This window comes from Chiloscyllium plagiosum, unplaced genomic scaffold, assembly GCF_037043375.1.
Source record: "Chiloscyllium plagiosum isolate Xiang-an unplaced genomic scaffold, Cpla_swu_hap1 HiC_scaffold_14, whole genome shotgun sequence".
Classification (NCBI taxonomy): domain Eukaryota; kingdom Metazoa; phylum Chordata; class Chondrichthyes; order Orectolobiformes; family Hemiscylliidae; genus Chiloscyllium; species Chiloscyllium plagiosum.
In genome coordinates this window covers 65715709-65734610 of record NW_028270152.1, presented here as the reverse complement: position 1 = coordinate 65734610, position 18902 = coordinate 65715709, and positions in this window count along the sequence as shown.

Here is an 18902-nt window from a genome sequence, read left to right as displayed (position 1 = left end):
TATTTTGATAGAGTCATGAAGATCATTGAAATGGAGGCCACTTGGCTCATCAAACATGAGTTAGATTTTTCTCTTAAGGCATTCCAAACTGACTCTGCATTCCTGGTCTTTCCCTTAAGTCCTATAGCTTTGGCTTTTCTTTTATTCTTTCCTGAGATATTTGTGTCACTGGCCAGGACAGTATTTATTGCCTGTCCCTAAGTGTCCTTCAGAAGGTAAGCTTGGGTTGCCTTCTCAAACTGCTGAAGTCCAGAAATGCTGTGAGGAAGGAAGTTCCACAATTTTGACACAATGACAATGAAGAAATAACAACATTGTTGTAAATCAGGATGGTGTGTAACTTGGAGACAACTTATAGGTAGTAGTGTTCCATGTATCTGCTTCTCAAGTCCTTCCGGATGGCAAGGATTTGGAAGGTGCTGTTGAAGAAGCCTTGGTGATCTTCTTGTAAATGGTACACACAGCTTCCCCATGCCTTGTTAGAGTAGAGAGTGAATGTGGAGTGTGACTCTAATCAATTCCTGACTTGTACATTATGGGTGTGATAAAGCTTTTGGAGTCAGGAGGTGAGTTACTTGCGTTTGACCTGCTCTTAGACTTGTTGACTCATCAATGTTCATAGTAGAAAAGGAGGCTACTCGATCCATGTGTCTGCTCCGATCAACAAAGATCTGACTGCATTTTCCAACTCATGGCCCTTGAGGCTATGGCAATGCAAATGAATATTTCAATATTGTTTAAATGCTATGAGAGTTTCTATCTCAACCACCCTTTCACTTAATGAGGTCCAGACTTGTACCCACTTCTGTGAAAAAAAAATCTACTCAACAGCTGTCTACCTCTTACCTTAAATCTGGGACCCCTTATTATTGGCCCTTCCACTAATGATAACAGTGGCCTTCTATCCACCCTATCTATGCCCTTCATAATCTTACACGCCTCTACCAGGACCCCTCTCAATCTTTCCTGCTCCAAGGAAAACAACCCCAGTCTATCCAAATTTTCCTCACAGTTAACACCCTCCAACCCAGGCAGCATCCTGGTAAATTTTCTCTACACCCTCTCTAATGCAATCACATCCTTCCAATAATGTGGCAATTAGAACTGCACACAGTCTTCCAGTTGTGACCTAACCAGCATATCATATAGTTCCAGTATAACCTCCCTCCTCTTTTATTCCATACGTCAGCTAATAATGACGAGTATTCCATATGCCTTCTTCACCATCTTACCTTCCTGCTCTGTTACCTTCTGGGATCGGTGGATATGCACACTGAAGTTCTTCTGATCTTCAGTCCTTTCCAGGGCCCAGTCATTCACAGTGTAATCTTTTGCTTCGTTAGCCCTCCCCTAGTACATTACCTCACACTTTTATGGATTGAACTCCATTTGCTATTGCTCTGCCCAGCCCATTGATTTTTTTTTTTAAAATAGAATCCCTATAGTGTGGAAACAGGCCATTTGGCCCAAAAAAGTCCACACTGACCCTCCAAGGATCATCCCACCTAGACCTATCCCCCGTAACCTTGCAATTCCCATAGCTAGTCTGCACATCTCCAAGCACTACGGTAATTTAGCCTGACCAATCCATCTAACATGGACATTTTTGTACCGTGGGAGGAAACTGAAGCACCCAGCAGGAACCTACATAGCCATGGGGAGAAAGTGCAAACTGAAGTTGGAATCGAACCCAGGTCTCTGGTGCTGTGAGGCAGCAGAGCTAACTACTGAACCATTGTGGTTTAGGGTCATCCACCTTCCTATTAACCACCATATCAATTTTGAATCATCTGCAAACTTCTCGATAAAATCCCCTACGTTTAAGTTCAAGTCAGTAATGTGCACCACAAACAGCAAGGGTCTCAGCACTGAACCCTGAGAAACTCTAATAGAAGCAAAATTCGCATCACAGAAACATCCCTTTACTATCACCATCTTCTTCCTGCCTCTCACCTAATTCTGCACCCAACTTGCCACATTGGATCCCATGGGCTCTTACTTTCTTGACCAGTCTGCTTTGGGCTTCTTTACCAAGCGTCTTGCTAAAGATCATGTCGACCATATCAAATGCATAACCCTTAACAACACTCCTGGTTATCTCCTCAAACATTCAATCAAATTTGTCAAACACGACCATCCCTGAACAAATCCATGTTTACAATCCCTGATTAATCTACCTCTCTTCAAGTGCAGATATATTCTGTTCCTCTTTCTAATAATCTCCCCACCGCAGAGCTTAGACTGACTGGCCTGTAATTTCCTAATCTATCCCTTCCTCCCTTTTTTAATAATGGGACAACATTAGCAATGTTCTAGTCCTCTGCCATCTCACCTGTAGCAAGAGAGGATGTGAAAATTACTGCCAGGGCCCCTGTTATCTTCCCCTTTATGTCCTTGTAAATCCTCTCTGCTCCCCTCCAACTTGGCACCACCCTCTTGAACTGCGCTACCTGTCCATCTTCCTTCCCACCTATCCACTCTACATTCCCTTCCAGTCTATCACCATCACACCCTACCTGCATCTACCTACCGCCTTGCCAGCTACCTTCCCCTCCGGCCCAGCCCCATCCCAATCCTTCTATTTATCTCTCAGCCCCCTTCTGCTCCCCCCCTTCACATTCCTGATGAAGGGCTTATGCCCGAAACATCGATTCTCCTGCTCCTTGGATGCTGCCTGACCTGCTGTGCTTTATCAACGCCACCCTTTTTGTGCTTGAAAATCTCATCCAGGCCTGAGGATGTACCCACTTTAAATGCTACTGAACACCCTTGCACCTTCCCTCCCTCTCACTCTCCCCCATGTTAGTTTTGTTTAATATTTCACAGTGCTCTGCCCTTATTTCTGTTCCTGCAATATCCATTTCCATTGTGAAGTCTGAGGCAAAGTATTTATTTGGGACTGCCCATGTCTTCTGGGTCCACACACAGATTAGCTCTATGGTCACTAATGGATTGTCCTCTTACCCTAATTATTATCTTCCTCCTTGTTTATTTTGAAAATAACCGTTTGGATTTTCCTGTATTCTACCCAACATTGCTTCCTTTTACGTTCTTTTTGCTTTTTTTACGTTAAGCTTTAACACTAATTTTTCAATTATGACCTCTTGTGGTAGAATCTCTAACAGAGAAAATAATTTATTTCCATTTAACGTGTCTTAATATTTTGAAAATACCCCATAATCTTCTAAACTTCAGGAAGTACAATCCTAGTTTTTACAACTTCACCTCTTAATTTAATCCTTGGAGTGCAGATATCATTACACTGTTAATCTTACACTGCACTCCCTCTAAATTCATACTTCACTCCTGTCTTCACAAAGGATCAACCAAATGACCTACCAGAATTGATGGGGAGCACAGGCTTTAGTGAGAGGGAGGAGCTGAAGCAAATCTGTATTGAAATTGATGAGATTGAAGGCTGATAAATCCCCAGAGCCTGATAGTCTACATCCCAGAGTACGCAAGGAAGTGGACCTCGAAATAATAGATTCATTGGCAGTCATCTTCCAGAATTCTTTAGACTCTTGGTTATTTCCTACAGATTTGATGGTAGCTCATGTAACCTTAAAAAGGGAGGTAGAGAGAAAACAAACAATTTATAGAGACAAAACAGACAGATCAGTCAGACTGATGTCAGTCTTGGGAAGATGCTTGAAGTCAAGAATTTTAAAAGAGGTTTCTGGCTTGGTCTTCCAGTGGCCTGGTGCGACGATCTTGTCTCGGCTGCAGCTTCAGAGTATTCTATTGTGCTTTAATCGGCTTTTCCCAAGCCCAGGAGCCATTAACTGAACTGTGATGATCTTTGTCTTAATTTTACTTTTAAAAAAAATTATTTTATATGACTTCTGTCATTCATATCGGTGTTGTAATGTGGCAACTTGTAAAACTTTTTGCTGTATTTTTCATGTAAAAGTACACATGGCAATAAATTTCTATTCTATTCTATTTTGCACTTTTCTAATGGCTAATTGCTCCATGTTCCCACCTACCCCCATAAACATTTACCCCTTAGTTAGCAAGCTCTGCTTTAAAAATATTCAAAGACTCTACTTGCACTACCTTCTCAGGAAGCATTCCAAAGACTTTTGTCCCTCGGTAACAAAAAGAAAATCTCAAAAGATTAAAGACAGAACATGGGTGAATATGGGAATCAAGAATCACAGTGTTTCCATTGCAATCTCTGCTTACCTCCATACCACTAATTTTGAATAGTAACTTGTGATAAATATTGATAACCCAATCCTGAGATTAAAAAGGGGTAATTGGTATTGAAGGAGTACTGCACTATCAGACGAGGCATAGTCTGAATGAGACATTAAAACAGGCCTGCCTTTGTAGGTGGATGTGAATATCTTATAATACTGCTTGAAGAAGAACAGAATAGTTCCCTAATGTTCAATCCAGTGTTTAACATGTTATCTAGCCATTATCGCATTGCTGTTTATGTGCACAAATTAACTGTGGCACTTCCTACATTACAACAGTGGTTATATTTCAAAAGTCTTTTTCTCAAGACTGCTTAAATAAAAAAGGCTATGTAAGTGCAGGTTTCACCTTTTTCATGATTTATTAATACAATTTGCTGACATTTACATCGTAATAACATTTTATACAGAACCTGCTGAAATAAAATCAGCATTCAGCCTGACTACAGAGCGATTCACCTATACAGCTTCATTTGAGGAGCAGAATAAGAATGCTCATGGAACAATTTATAAACCATTTCTCTGCTTTTTCGAATTAAATTGCAGGATCTGACAAGGAGAACTCATAAAAGGTAAATTATAAGTTGATTTTCTTAAATTAAGTGTCACTGAGAAAAGGCACATTTTGTTGAAGATTTTCATCTCTGATTCATCAGGAGAGTTCAATAATTGTCAATGCAAATCTTCGCACACTTAGGATTATCTAGCAAATATTGTCCAACTGCAGAATCAGATCTAAAATTGAATACTGTGTCCTAAATTTTGCAAGCATGGGCTGGTTGAATATGATCGATACTTTGCTTATTGCCAAAGGGCGATACTGCTTTGGTATGGTCCATCAGTGTTTGGGATATATGCCTACATAGCTGGCATTACAATGGTACTGAAATTCATTGATTACATTTCACAGTTGTGTAATAGGCAGGAAGTCTTTTTGGCTTCACCAATTTAAGATTGTCAGTCAGGTTCACAGTGGAGTGCACTTGGGTAGACTGGGAGCTACACAGTTTGTTGCAAAGAGAAAAAAAAAAGTGTGTGGACACTGCACCCATTTCAACTCAACAAAATAGGTGATAGCGAAATCTAAACAAAGCCCAGGAATTAAGTCAATCATTGTTAACAGCTATATTCCCACACAGGCTCCACCTGCTAACCAATCGGCACTCTCCCCTTACACAGTTTTCCCCTTTTATTGGTGTTCTGGTGAGTGGGAGATGAAAAGCTTACACAAAATGTGAACCTTTTGTGCAATACTAAAGTTCTGTGCTACCAAATAATCACTTGGATCAACAAACACATCTTTACTCAAACAGGTGAGCAACAGGCTTCCAGATTGAACAGTGAATGAAAAGTCAGGGATGATTTTAGAAGCTATTGGGATGGTTAATGATTTTGGATGGACTGAATGGCTTCCCTTCCTCATGATTTGTGGGCGGCACGGTGGCGCAGTGGTTAGCACTGCTGCCTCACAGCGCCAGAGACCCGGGTTCAATTCCCGACTCAGGCGACTGACTGTGTGGAGTTTGCACGTTCTCCCCGTGTCTGCGTGGGTTTCCTCCGGGTGCTCCGGTTTCCTCCCACAGTCACAAAGATGTGCGGGTCAGGTGAATTGGCCATGCTAAATTGCCCGTAGTGTTAGGTTAAAGGGGTAAATGTAGGGGTATGGGTGGGTTGCGCTTCGGCGGGGCGGTGTGGACTTGTTGGGCCGAAGGGCCTGTTTCCACACTGTAAGTAATCTAATCTAATCTAATTACTTTATGGATCTCCTGGATTACTCCATATTTGATAAGGCTAGATTTATGCCTCAGAAGGCATACTCAAATAGTTATTTTGATTATATTTGTCAAATTGCATCTTTCTAACATAATGTAGGATAAGTCAGAGATAAGAAGGATCCAAATGGAAAATTAAAGGTAATCTCTCAGTAAAATCCACTCCCACAATTAAGCATCAGCAATTTGTCATCCTTACTGCTCTCACTTCTGTTATTGTTAGCTGGCTAATTTGTTCAGATGTGTATCACTGTTTAAGTAAAAATGGTCTTTCTGGCCTGTACTTTAATACCATAGGCTGCTAATGCAGGCCCCATATGATGATGATGGTGCAGTTCAATTATTGAACATATACGCTTTTTCTGCATACAAGTGAGTTAAAATATTAACCAGTTTGGAATTCTTCATGTGGAAAGCAGGAGACTGAGGGTGATCCCCAATATGAAGCAGTTTAAGCAGGAGATGTAGAGAAGACATTTCCACTTCTGGAAATTTCAAAACTAATGTTCATAAAGGTGAGGTAGTTACTGCTAAATCCAATGAGAACTTCATGAGAAACTCCTTTCCCAAAGATTTCAGGTTATAAAGAAAGGCTGTAATTTTTTTTCACTGGAGGTTGAGAGATGACCTGATAGAAGTTTATAAAATCATGAGGGATATAGATCACGTTAATGGTAGTTGTCTTTTCTCTAAGACTGGGGATTTCAAAAGTAGGGGGCACATTCATAAGATGAGAGGACAGAGATTTAAAAAAGACATGAGGGGCAAATATTTTACACAGAGGGTGGTTCGCGTGTGGAATGAACTTTCTGATGAAGTGGTGGGTGTAGGCACAATTACAATGTTTACAAGAGATTTGGATAAGTACATGAATAGGAAAGCTTTGGAGGGATATGGGCCAGGAGCAGGGACTAGTTTAGTTTGGGATTAAGTTCAGTGTGGACTGGTTCAACTGATTGGTCTGTTTCTGTGCTGTATGACTCAGAGTGTGAGCATGTTGAGTGCTAGTGAAGCAATTAGTACAGATGGAGGTGCTATCTCCTCTCTGTAGTTGAACAGTTCCCCTTGGAGTCACAATCCAAGTTTTGTCAATCAACTGATCATGATCTTCATGGCAAGGCAACTTCAAGAAAAGTTCAGAGAGCAACAGAAACTTCTGTACATGGCCTTCTTAACTTCACAAAGTTGACTCTGTTGATCAAGTAAGAATGTCCTTTCTTTAATTTTATGACAGAAATCTATCCTACCCTGCATGACTGCAAATGAGCTCTGATCCTTACCCAACAATCCACCCAATACTTATGCAAACTGGTCTCGAGTAAGGCACTGTCATGGCATCAATAGTCTTCTGTATCTTCTTTTGCACAACATTCACTCTATATCCATAAAGTTCCCTGGTGATGAAATTTAGAATGCACAGAAAAGATTGTGCTGATTCTAACAAGTGTAAAGAGGCCCTGGATTCTTCTGAAATAAAAGCAAAAATTGCTGGAGAAACTCAGCAGGTCAGGCAATGGAGAGAGAAACAGTTAACATTTCAAGTTCAATATGACTCTTATTCGGGTCCTGACTCTGCCAGTTTCTACAATCATTTCTGTTCATATTTCAGATTTACAACATCTGCAGTATTTTGACTTTGTCCTAGATTCTTTTGCCCAGCTATGCTTTGGTTGTATTGGATTATGATGAGACAACATTATCTTTGCTTTACACATGTTACAATGAAATAAAAACTCACGAACCTCTAGCACAATTTGTGCAGATTCGGTTCCATAATAATTTTAGGGGAAAAAATCTCTCCTGACAGGAATAAAAAAATAGTTTTGTAAGAAGCAAGTCTTAATGTCTCATCTGACTGGTAAAAGATTAATGAGCAAATATTTGAGTAATGGGCTGAATGAGCATTCAAATATCACATTTTATAATTTTTGACAGCTTAATATATTGACATGAATATCTTCAATGTCCTATTTTGTATATGTATGTACATATATATTCCTTCTACTAAACTGAATCAAGAAGTTTTTAAATGTGTTTGAACATATGACATACATTGATTTATAAACTTGAGTACATTCAGCAGCATGTCATAAGTGAATGTATATCACTTATTCAGTCATACAGGATTGATGTGTGAGATTTTATTGTAAGTACTTACAACATCATAAATGATCTAATCTTTTTTTTACAAGGTCAAAACATATCAGAGGAAAACTAATGGCTGGTTTATTTTATTCAAGACTCACAACAGGACAGAAAGGCCTTTATTTGCCGATGAGTGTATTTGCACGAGAAGAAGTGAAAATCAAACCATGATTCAGTGGATCTACTCTTTCCCCAAATGAGGAAGGTTATTGCAGTCTTGATGGTTTTACAAGTAGCTTGTAACTTCCTTTTTTCTCTATTTTTCAGACTTACAAAAGTCAGTTTTGGCTCAGTGCTAGCTGTTTCTCTTTCCAAGTTTATATTCTCAATTCAGAAATGATGGCACAAAATGTAGACTGACAACTTAGTGTCATGCTGAAAAAATGTTGCACTCCTGAAAACACCATCTGTTGGATTGTGGGCCCTCTTGGGAGGATCCTATTGTGAAGAAGAACAATGGACTCTTCTTTTCCTTCTAAAGTAGAATATTTTGTTTTAATCAAATTGCTCCTTGTGGGACTATATTGTTCTCAGAACCAGCAGTATATCAGGAAAGCAAACATACCTTTGCTCTAAGAATAGCTACTGAGCATCTTTGTAAGGAGCTATATCACCAAGATTTCAGATTACATGGAATGGAGACCTGAATCTGTAAGGTTCCAGAAGTGTCCCCTCCTAACATCTCTTATGTGTTGAATCGAGGGTCATTGACAATCATTGACAAGGATATGGGCTACCTTCCATTAGCAAACTGGACTTGGTCATAGTGCAGATGTGTCAAATGTACATAAATTGTGTTTAATTATACACAGGCAGTGTTTAAAAAAATGAAAAATGGAACTGTAAAATGAGTCCGGAGAATTGATAATCGAAAGTAAAAATGAATTGGAGAGATTTTGCATTCATTCTTCACCTTTTGGATAGAAGGAACATCTCAGAAGATTCCATAAATCTGGAAATGGAAGGGACGGAGGAATTCAGGAAAATTACAATCACCAGAGAAGTGATACTGAGTACTTTTGGGAACAATAGGCTAGCAAGTGATTGGATTCTGATTGAGTTCATCCTAGAGTTGAAAAGGAATTTGCTAATGAGATTTTCCAAAACTCTTTTGATTAAATTGGAAGATAGTAAATGCAACTTATTTACTTAAGAAGAGAAAAACTGTAAAGTACTTGGATTAACAGCTTACATGCAGAAAATATTAGAATTTGTTATTAAAGATATTATAGCAGAGTCCAAGGTAATCAGGGAAGAGATAACATGGTTTTATGAAAAGATAAGAGGTATAACCAATCAGTTGGAATTATTTGAAAAAAGTAACACTTGCTTTGGATAAAGGGGAGCAAGTGTGGGGTGCTGTAAGATTGATAAAATGCATTTGATAAGATGCTCATTAAAAGTTTTATTATGCAAGGTACTAGCTCATGGTGTGAGGGATTGTATATTGGTGTGGGTAGAAAATTGTCTGACTAACAGAAAGCAGAATTGGGTATAACTAATGTTTTCAGGTTGGTAAAATGTAACAACTGGTTAGGGACCTCAGCTATTTACAATTTATGTAAATGACTGAGGAACAGAGACAGAGGTCTCTTGTGGTGCAGTGGTAGCATTGCTACCTCTGGACTAGAAATCATGGGTTCAAATCCCCCCTAGAGGTGTGCGATAACATCCCTAAACTGGTTGGTTTGAAAATATCTGAGTGAAGGGACAAGAAGTATGATTGTCAAATCTATTGATAACACAAAAATAGGAAGGAGAGTAAGTTGTGAAGAGGATATGAGAAACCATAAAAAGATAATGAAAATGTCTATTGTGGCTGAAAGAATAAAAAGAAATGCATGTTATCTAAACAATGGGAGATAGTAGAACTCTGAGCTGCAGAAGGATCTGGGTGAAGTTTAGAGAATGTTTACTAGATTAACACTTGCAATGAGTAGGTTGTCAAATGGTTAGAAAGTTTAGGCTGTATTGCTGGACATTACAACTGTAAGACGAGACCTGACTGAAGTATATAAAATCCTCCAGGATCAGTAGGTGTGGAGAGAATGTTTCCTCTTGTGGGAGAACCTAGAACGAAGCGCTCATTAGTTAACCAATGGGACTAATCCATTTAAAATGGAGATTAGACTTTTTTTTCCTTCTGAGTGTCGTGAGTCTTTGGAACTCTTTTTCTGAAAAGGTGTTGGAAGCAGAGTCCTTGAATATTTCTCTGGTTGAAGCAGATGGATTCTTGATAAGCAAAGGGGTGAAAGGTTATTGGAGTAGTCAGATTTCAGTTTATAATCAGATCAGATCTTATTGCTTGATGGTGCTGGCTCAGGTGACTGCATGGTTTACTTTTGTTCTTAATTGGGCTTGTTAGTGATATGCAGCATGGGTTTGTTCGTGGAAGGTCCTGTCTTACTAATTTGATTGAGTTTTGAGGAGGTGACAAGAATAATTGATGAAGGAAGAGCAGTGGATGTTGTCTAGAGATGCTTTTAAGGCATTTGATAAGGTACTTCCTAGTAGATTGGTAACGAAGGTCAAGTCTCGTGGGATCTGGGGTGAGCTGGCTAGGTGGATACAGAACTGGCTTGGTCATAGAAGGCAGAATAGGAATGGAGATCAGTAACTAGTGGTGTTCCTCAGGGATCGATGCTGGGAACTTGGTAATTTGTAACATATTAGATGAGATTCCCTACAGTATGGAAACAGGACATTTAGCCCAACAAGTCCACACTGACCCTCCGAGTAACCCACCCAGACCCATTCCCCTAACTAATGCACCCAACACTTTGGACAACTTTTAGCATGATCAATTAACCTGGCCTGCACATCTTCAGATTGTGGGAGGAACCTGGAGTACCCAGAGGAAACCCACACCGATGTGGGGAGAATGTGCAAACTCCACACAGACAGTCACCTGAGGTAGGAATTGAACCAACCACGTCCCTGGCGCTGTGAGGCAGCAGTGCTAACCACTGAGCCACCATGCCACCCCAAATGATCTGAAGGAAAATGTACGTGGTCTGATTAGCAAGTTTGTGGATGACACCAAAATTGACAGAGTTGCAGATAGTGAAGAGGATTGTCAAATGATACAGCAGGATGCAGAGAGGTTGCAGATTTGGCAGAGAAATGGCAGGTGATGTTTAATCCAGATAAATGTGAGGTGAAGGATTTTGAAGATCAAATTCAGTACAAATTATACAATAAATGGAAGCATCCTCAGGAACATTGACATAATGAGGGATCTGGGCGTACATGCCCACAGACCTCTGAAAATGGCAACTCGGTGGTTAAGAAGGCATACAGTTTGCTTGCCTTGATTGGCCGGGGCAAAGTTGGCAAATGATGTTACAGCTGCACAAAACTTCAGTTAGGCCACATTTGGAGTATTGTTTACAGTTCTAGTCGCTAAGCGAATTATTTGGAGAGGGTGCAGAAAAGGTTTACCAGGTTGTTATCTGGTCTGGAGGGTTTTAGTTATGAGGAGAGATTGGATAAATGCGGAAATATTTTCACTGGAAAGACAGAAGCTGAGGGGTGACCTGATAGTATTCAAAATTATGAGAGGCATAGATAGGATGGATAGTCAGAGGCTTTTTACCAGGATGGAAAATTCAATTACAAGAGGGTGCAGGTTCAAGGTGAGAGGGGAAAATTTTCGGGGAAAATGTTTCACACAGAGGGTGGCGGGTGCCGTGATCGCACGAGAACACACATTAGCAACGTTTAATGTGTAGCTTGATAGATGCTTGAATGGGAGGTGAACAAATGGATAGAAACCACCTATGGGCAATAAGTAGAGTGTGTAAAAAAGGAATCGGAATTGGTGGGCCAAAGAATCTGCTCCTGTGCTGTATTGAATTGTATTGTATTGCGTAACTTTTATGATAGTAAAAGAATTTTAGATGATTTTCCCAATGGGGATATGATTTTTAAAAAAATTACAAAATGATTGACTTGAAGCATCTCTTATTCTTTTATTTATGGTCTGTGTTGATTTGTAAATATTTTTGTTAAAACTGTATTAATGTTATAATTGGTGGAATTGACTCACAGCACTTAGCAAACCAAGTCACAGAAATTAATACCAGAAGCATAATCAGTAATATAAATGGCTCAGCAGGCATGTCAATTCCATCCATTTGCTAATTCAGCTGCTCAATGCTATCAAAATCAAGCCCAAGTCTCATCTCAGTAGTTCCTTCGGATTACACTGTTTGACCAATTCACCTCCACTGGCTCCCTGTCCTAATCAACGTTAACACTTCCCTCACCCTCTGCATCAGGAGATAATTATAATAGGCAGGCTGAGAGTTTATTCCAATACAAGCATGCTTTTATTCATCAGCAATTCTCCTCATACCATGTGGTTAAACCCATTATGTTGGGCAGTAAAATCTGAGGACCTACAGCATTCACCAAATATCACGCCATCATCATAAATCCCACTACATATCTGGTGGGCTTTGATCTCCACAAGAATGGTGAGCCCTTTTAAACCATTTCTAGACTGATCATGACTTCTGATTGGGGTCCAATGTCGCTGGGGTCACTAGGACCATGCAAGCTAGCAACTGGCATGTGGTCCAAACAATGACTCACATTATTGAGAAGTGTCAACTGAATAAACTTGAAGATGGCTTAAAGACCTCCACAGCCATGGTTCTGTGAGTATGCACATCATAACAAATAAACAAAAATAGAGTATATGCGAATCAAAGTCATTTCAGCAGCTAGAGCAGAAGAGGAGATTATGATGATTCGAAGTAAAATTTTCCTTTTTATAAACTGACTTTTGTCTAAAGTGGTAGCTGGAACAAAATTGTCCTGGGTGCTTGAAATCCCTTTGAATATATCGTGCCAAATCTTAATAGGATCCTGGAAAAAAAAGTCTCATACTCACTGTGAGTGTGCACTTCTGGATTAGTCTGGATGTCAGAAGAAATTCCATTAAGTATCCCAGGAAAATGCATTTATAGTTATATAATAAAAAAATTTGATTTGCTTTAATTTGAGTAAATTGACATCAATATTGATTTTTGTTAGTTCATTAGTGCAATGAACTGTCAGTAGTTAATAATCCGCAGAGGAAGGAGATGCTGTGTAATACTTTTTTGTCACTCTGTGACAAATTACAGTAATCATCGTCCTATTAGCTGTCATCATTCACTATCAATGCAAAGCCTAAAACATTTTAATAGTGTCCCAAAAGGTAAATATTAACTTTATAAACTTCAGAACAAATGTGACTTCTGGTCAGGCTCTCTCAGTGGACTTCCTTAAAAGTTATAACTGATTCAAAAGTGAGATATATTTTCGAAAAATTCTTTTTATAAGTTATGCCTCATTAGAAAACTAATAATTCCAAATTGTTTCATAAGTTTTTTTTAACGATCTAGTTTACTAAAATGTTCTAAACTTTAAAAATTCTTTTTATTTCTTTGCATTTCTTTCAACTAGCAATTATATCAGAAGTAGCTGTCTGCTCTACTTTCCCCAGATAGCCTCATCATGAAGATTTAGTTTATCTCCAACAATGACCAATTCACACAGCTCAATTAATAATTTTGACACAGCTGCAGGGGGAATGTAAGTTTTCTTTTATTCTCTATTATTCATACACTTGCATCTCCATTATCTTGTAAGACATCTTTTATTTTATGTCATTATTCAATGTCTGTGCATCTACTTACGCAAAATTAAGAGGTCTAAATTCAATCAAAAACCAGTAGATAATATGAATGGTAATTAAGTGACACCAGATGTGCAACTGACTCATTGGTACTGAACAGAGTGAATACTTGGACAGTGGGTATAGAGTATGCATGGATATGGAAAATATTAGAAATATGCAGCATTGAGGATATGAGGACCATGGGAGCATGTGTTGTGGATGGGAGGGGGTGGGTGGATGGGAGAGAAGGCTGAAAGGTGAGGGTTTCAGTGCCTGACAATCATGATTATAATTGGGCCAGCATCCCAGGAAACAGAGAAGACTCTCCTAATCTGTCAGCCTTACTTTCCATTTGCCTCCAAGGCTATCTCGGACCTTGCTCTGGAGATGGTGGTCCTGTCTCCATCCTATCCTCACCACACTGGACTTAAACTATGGCAGATGGGTGCCTCCTTACTTGAGATGGCTTTATTGAGTTGGGAATTTTAATCACTCTCACTTCCTATTTCCTTCACAAAGCTCTAGCCCGCAGTGCACATAACAGGAGTGTAATTGCTGTTACATGCTTGCTCCCATTAAGCAGCTACCTTCTATTCAGACAACAATGTACAAGTATTGTACATATCAAAATAACTGTTTGTCCTCAACTGTATCTTGTACATACCTATCTTAATGACATTCTTGGTGCAAAAAATATTTTTGAGTTAATTGAGTGTAGCATAGACCAGTAGCATTTTCATAGAATCATAGAATCCTTACAGTGAGGAAGTAAGCCATTTGGCCCATCTAACGGACCCTTTGAAGAGCATCCCACGCAGCCAGACACACGCACGCACGCTATCTTGCATTTCTTATCCCCACTTCATTTAAAATATGGCAGATCAGCGCCCCCTTACTGGAGATGGCTTTATGGAGTTGGGAATTTTAACAACTCGCACTTCCTATTTCCTACTCAAACCTCCAGCCCACAGTGCACAAACCAGGAGTATAATTGCTGTAACATGTTTGCTCCCATTAATGGTTTGTCCAACCCTGCACCACTCTGCCATGCTGAAGCTGATGCCCCTCTTATACAGTGTCCTCAACTTGTCCCTTGGAAGATCAATGCTGGTCTACCAGCTCTTCAGTGTTTATTATATCCTCTCTATGCCTCTCAGCAACACATGCTAGCGTCATGCAGCATGTTCTATCTGGAGGCCTCCCAGCACAGACTGATCCAAGTCTGTCAATCCAAGTGACCTCCCCAAACCTCATGATCCATCATTTCTTGCACTTGCTGTCATAGATTCATAGAGATGTACAGCACAGAAACAGACACTTTGGTCCAACTCATCCATGCCAACAAAAAACCCGAAATAGATTTAGCCCTGTTTGCCAGCATTTGACTCATATCTCTCTAAACCCTTCCTATTCATATACCCATCCAGATGCCTCTTAAATGTTGTATTTTCACCAGTCTCCTCCACTTCCTCTGGCAGCTCCTTCCACACACACACCATCCTTTGCGTGAAAAGGTTGCCCCTTAGGTCCCTTTCAAATCTACCCCCCCCAACTTGCTTAAACCTATGCTCCCTAGTTTTGGACTCACCAACCCAGGGGAAAAAACCTTGTGTATTTACCCTAACCATGTCCCTCATGACTACTCTCACTCAGCATTAGTCCTGAATATCTGCACATTCCCAGCTACCTCTTTCACGTAAATTTTCATCTCCTCACATTGTCTTCTACACATAAGATCAACAGCTTTGTTATGCTAGTCATCATAATGTAATGTTTCCTATTGAAGTGATCACCCATGACCTCCCCCTCCCACAGTAGCATGCATCTGTGGTGGGCGGCACGGTGGCACAGTGGTTAGCACTGTTGCCTCACAGCGCCAGAGACCCGGGTTCAATTCCCGCCTCAGGCGACTGACTGTGTGGAGTTTGCACGTTCTCCCTGTGTCTGCGTGGGTTTCCTCCGGGTGCTCCGGTTTCCTCCCACAGTCCAAAGATGTGCAGGTCAGGTGAATTGGCCATGCTAAATTTCCCGTAGTGTTAGGTTAGGGGTATGGGTGGGTTGTGCTTCGGCGGGTCGGTGTGGACTTGTTGGGCCGAAGGGCCTGTTTCCACACTGTAAGTAATCTAATCTAATCTAATCATTCTGTAATGGCCAATCATCTTTCTTTTCCCTCCTTCCCCACCCCCACCCCTCTTTCCTGTTGCGTTGTCCTCCACCACAATTAATGATTCCACTGCATTTGAGTGTTGCCTCCAATCTCCACAACTGACTTCTCCAACATTGCCCCGCAGCAGTGGCCCCAGATGTGAAGTGAACAGATCCACAAGATTGACCATGTGCCAAAATCCTGATTAACCATTGGCTCCAACTGATCTGTGGGATTCTGGTCACACCCTGTCAGACTCCAATCTGGAATCTGTGCAGCTTTCTGACTGATCTCCCATTACTCCCCGGATTGGTTGCAGTGGACCTGCAGGAATGACCATGGACCATTGTCTGGGATGTTTAAGTAGAGACTTCCCAACCTGGAGGTACAGAGCAGCTGATTGTCCCTGGACTGAGATTGGAAAATGTCTTCGACTGTCTGTGGCGGGACTCAGCTGACTGATGAGAGACACCTGTGAAGCCACCAATGAAAGGCATGCAACTGTGTTCAGATTGCTTGGGGATTCCATTGTACCACACTCAGATTATACAAATATGACAATAGATATAGAGTGTGAAGGGCAGGGATCACTTGGAAGAGTCACCAGTAGAGCAGAACCTAACAGAATGCATTAAAGTACATTGAAATTTGCAAAAATAAGCAGTAGGGCAACAGTTAATTTTGCAATCCTCATTATCTGCTGAATTTAGATTAGATTACATTACGTTACAGTGTGGAAACAGGCCCTTTGGCCCAACACGTCCACACCGACCTGCCGAAGCGCAACCCACCCATACCTTTGGACATCTTTGGACTGTGGGAGGAAACCGGAGCACCCGGAGGAAACCCACGCAGACACGGGGAGAATGTGCAAACTCCACACAGTCAGTCGCCTGAGGCGGGAATTGAACCCGGGTCTCTGGTGCTGTGAGGCAGCAGTGCTAACCACTGTGCCACCGTGCTGCCCATTTAAATGCCACCTTTTTTGAGATGTGTGGATGAGGACACCCAAATCCCTCTGTTCTATAGCTTTCTACAATTTTTCTACATTTAAGTAATATTCAGATCCTCTAATCTGGCTGCAAAAGTGGACAACCTTACATTTACCCAGATTATATTCTTTCTACCACCTCATTTTAATCTGTCTATATCCTTCCAGAGACTCTCTGTTTCACTCTCACTATAGCTTTCCAATCTATCTTTGCATTCTATACAAACCTGGCTATAATATATTCACTTTCCTCATTCAAGTCATTAGTGTATCTTGTAAATAATTGGGGACCAGCCTGATCCTTGTGGTACACTGCTAGTTACAAGTTGGCACCCTCCCTTATGCCAAATGTTTGTCTTCTATTAGTTAGCCAATCTTCTAGCCATGCAACTACACTCGAACACCATGGGCTCTTATCTACCCTAATGTGTGGTACCTTATCTGAAAATCCAAATATCCACTGTTTTCCTTTATCTATCCTGCTTCTTACGTCCTCCAAGAATTCCTGTAAATTTATTTGGCATGATTTCTTCTTTGTGACGTCCTTCTGACTTTGTTGTTCATATTCTATATTTCTAAATGCCCTGAAAGAAACAATGCATTCTGTTATCCATTAAACCAACCAGAAAATGAACATGCAAGTCCATTGGTGTTAGATAATTCTTATTTTAAAATAGATGTATCATGGCACATACTTATACTGCATCATCACATAATAAATCAAATGTGTGATATTCTTTGTTTTGCCGAGGATAATTTTTCCATCATGTGGTAGACACATAGACATAAAGCATGGAAACAGACCCTTCAGTCCAACCAGTCCATGCTGAACATAATCCCAAATTAAACTATTCCCACCTGTCTACTCCTGGCCCATATCCTTCAAACCTTCCTATTCATGTTCTTACCCAAACGTCTTTTAAATGTTGTAATTGTAACCACCTCCACCACTTCCTCTGGAAGTTCATTGCACACGTGAACCAACTTCTGTGTAAAAAAAAAATGCCCCCATGTCTTTTTTAAATCTCTGTCCTCTCACCTTCAAACTATGTCCCCTCGTCTTGAAATTCCTCAACCTAGGGAAAAGATAACTACCTATGCACCTCGTTATTTTATGAAATTCAATAAAGTCTCCACTTAATGTCTTATGCTCCAATGAAAAAGTCCCAGCCTACCCAGCACCCCCGTTATAAATCAAACCTTCCATACCCGGCTGCATCATGGTAAATCTCTTCTGAATCCGCTCCAGCTTAATAATATCCTTCCTATAACTTCCCATAACAGATTGTAAGAAACCAGTCAGCACATTCCCCCATCTTTGCAGGTTGAATCAAATTTTCATTGCCTCTCTTGGTGTCATCTGCAGATGTGTAAGAGATAGAGACACATTCAATTTCATTTTATTGTTGCTGGACCTAATTACTTTTTTCAGATCGATATATTAATAATGCATTGGTTTCAAAATGGGCACAACTGTTATGACAAACACTGGAAAATAATTAGCTTGTGCCTCAAGTACAAAACAATTGCAATTAACTGTTATCATGAAGTGCTTTAGTTTGGAAACTGTGTCTTCAAACTTTAATGTATGTTCTATTTGAAAATCCTCAAAGGAGAGATAATAGTTTTCACGACCAACTGTTATATGCAAAAAAAAAGAGCAACTTCAATCTTCTTAGCAGTCAAACTGAATGGTTTACATTAATTCATATAATTAAGTGATCTCTTTGGGCATTAACAAGAGATTTATTAGGAGCATGGGTTAATAACGTATGTGGTGAATAATAGGGGCAATGCTTTTAAACAATGTTTAATTTATTAGTTAGCATGTAGGCTGTGAGGAATGTTGTTTCAATGCAAGTGATAACTCAATCCCTTATTCCAAAGCCTTCCTTGTATTAGATTTGGCAAAATATTCAATTTGCATGCTTTGTAAATGTAGTCTTAAGATACGATAATTGAGAATCTAATTGAA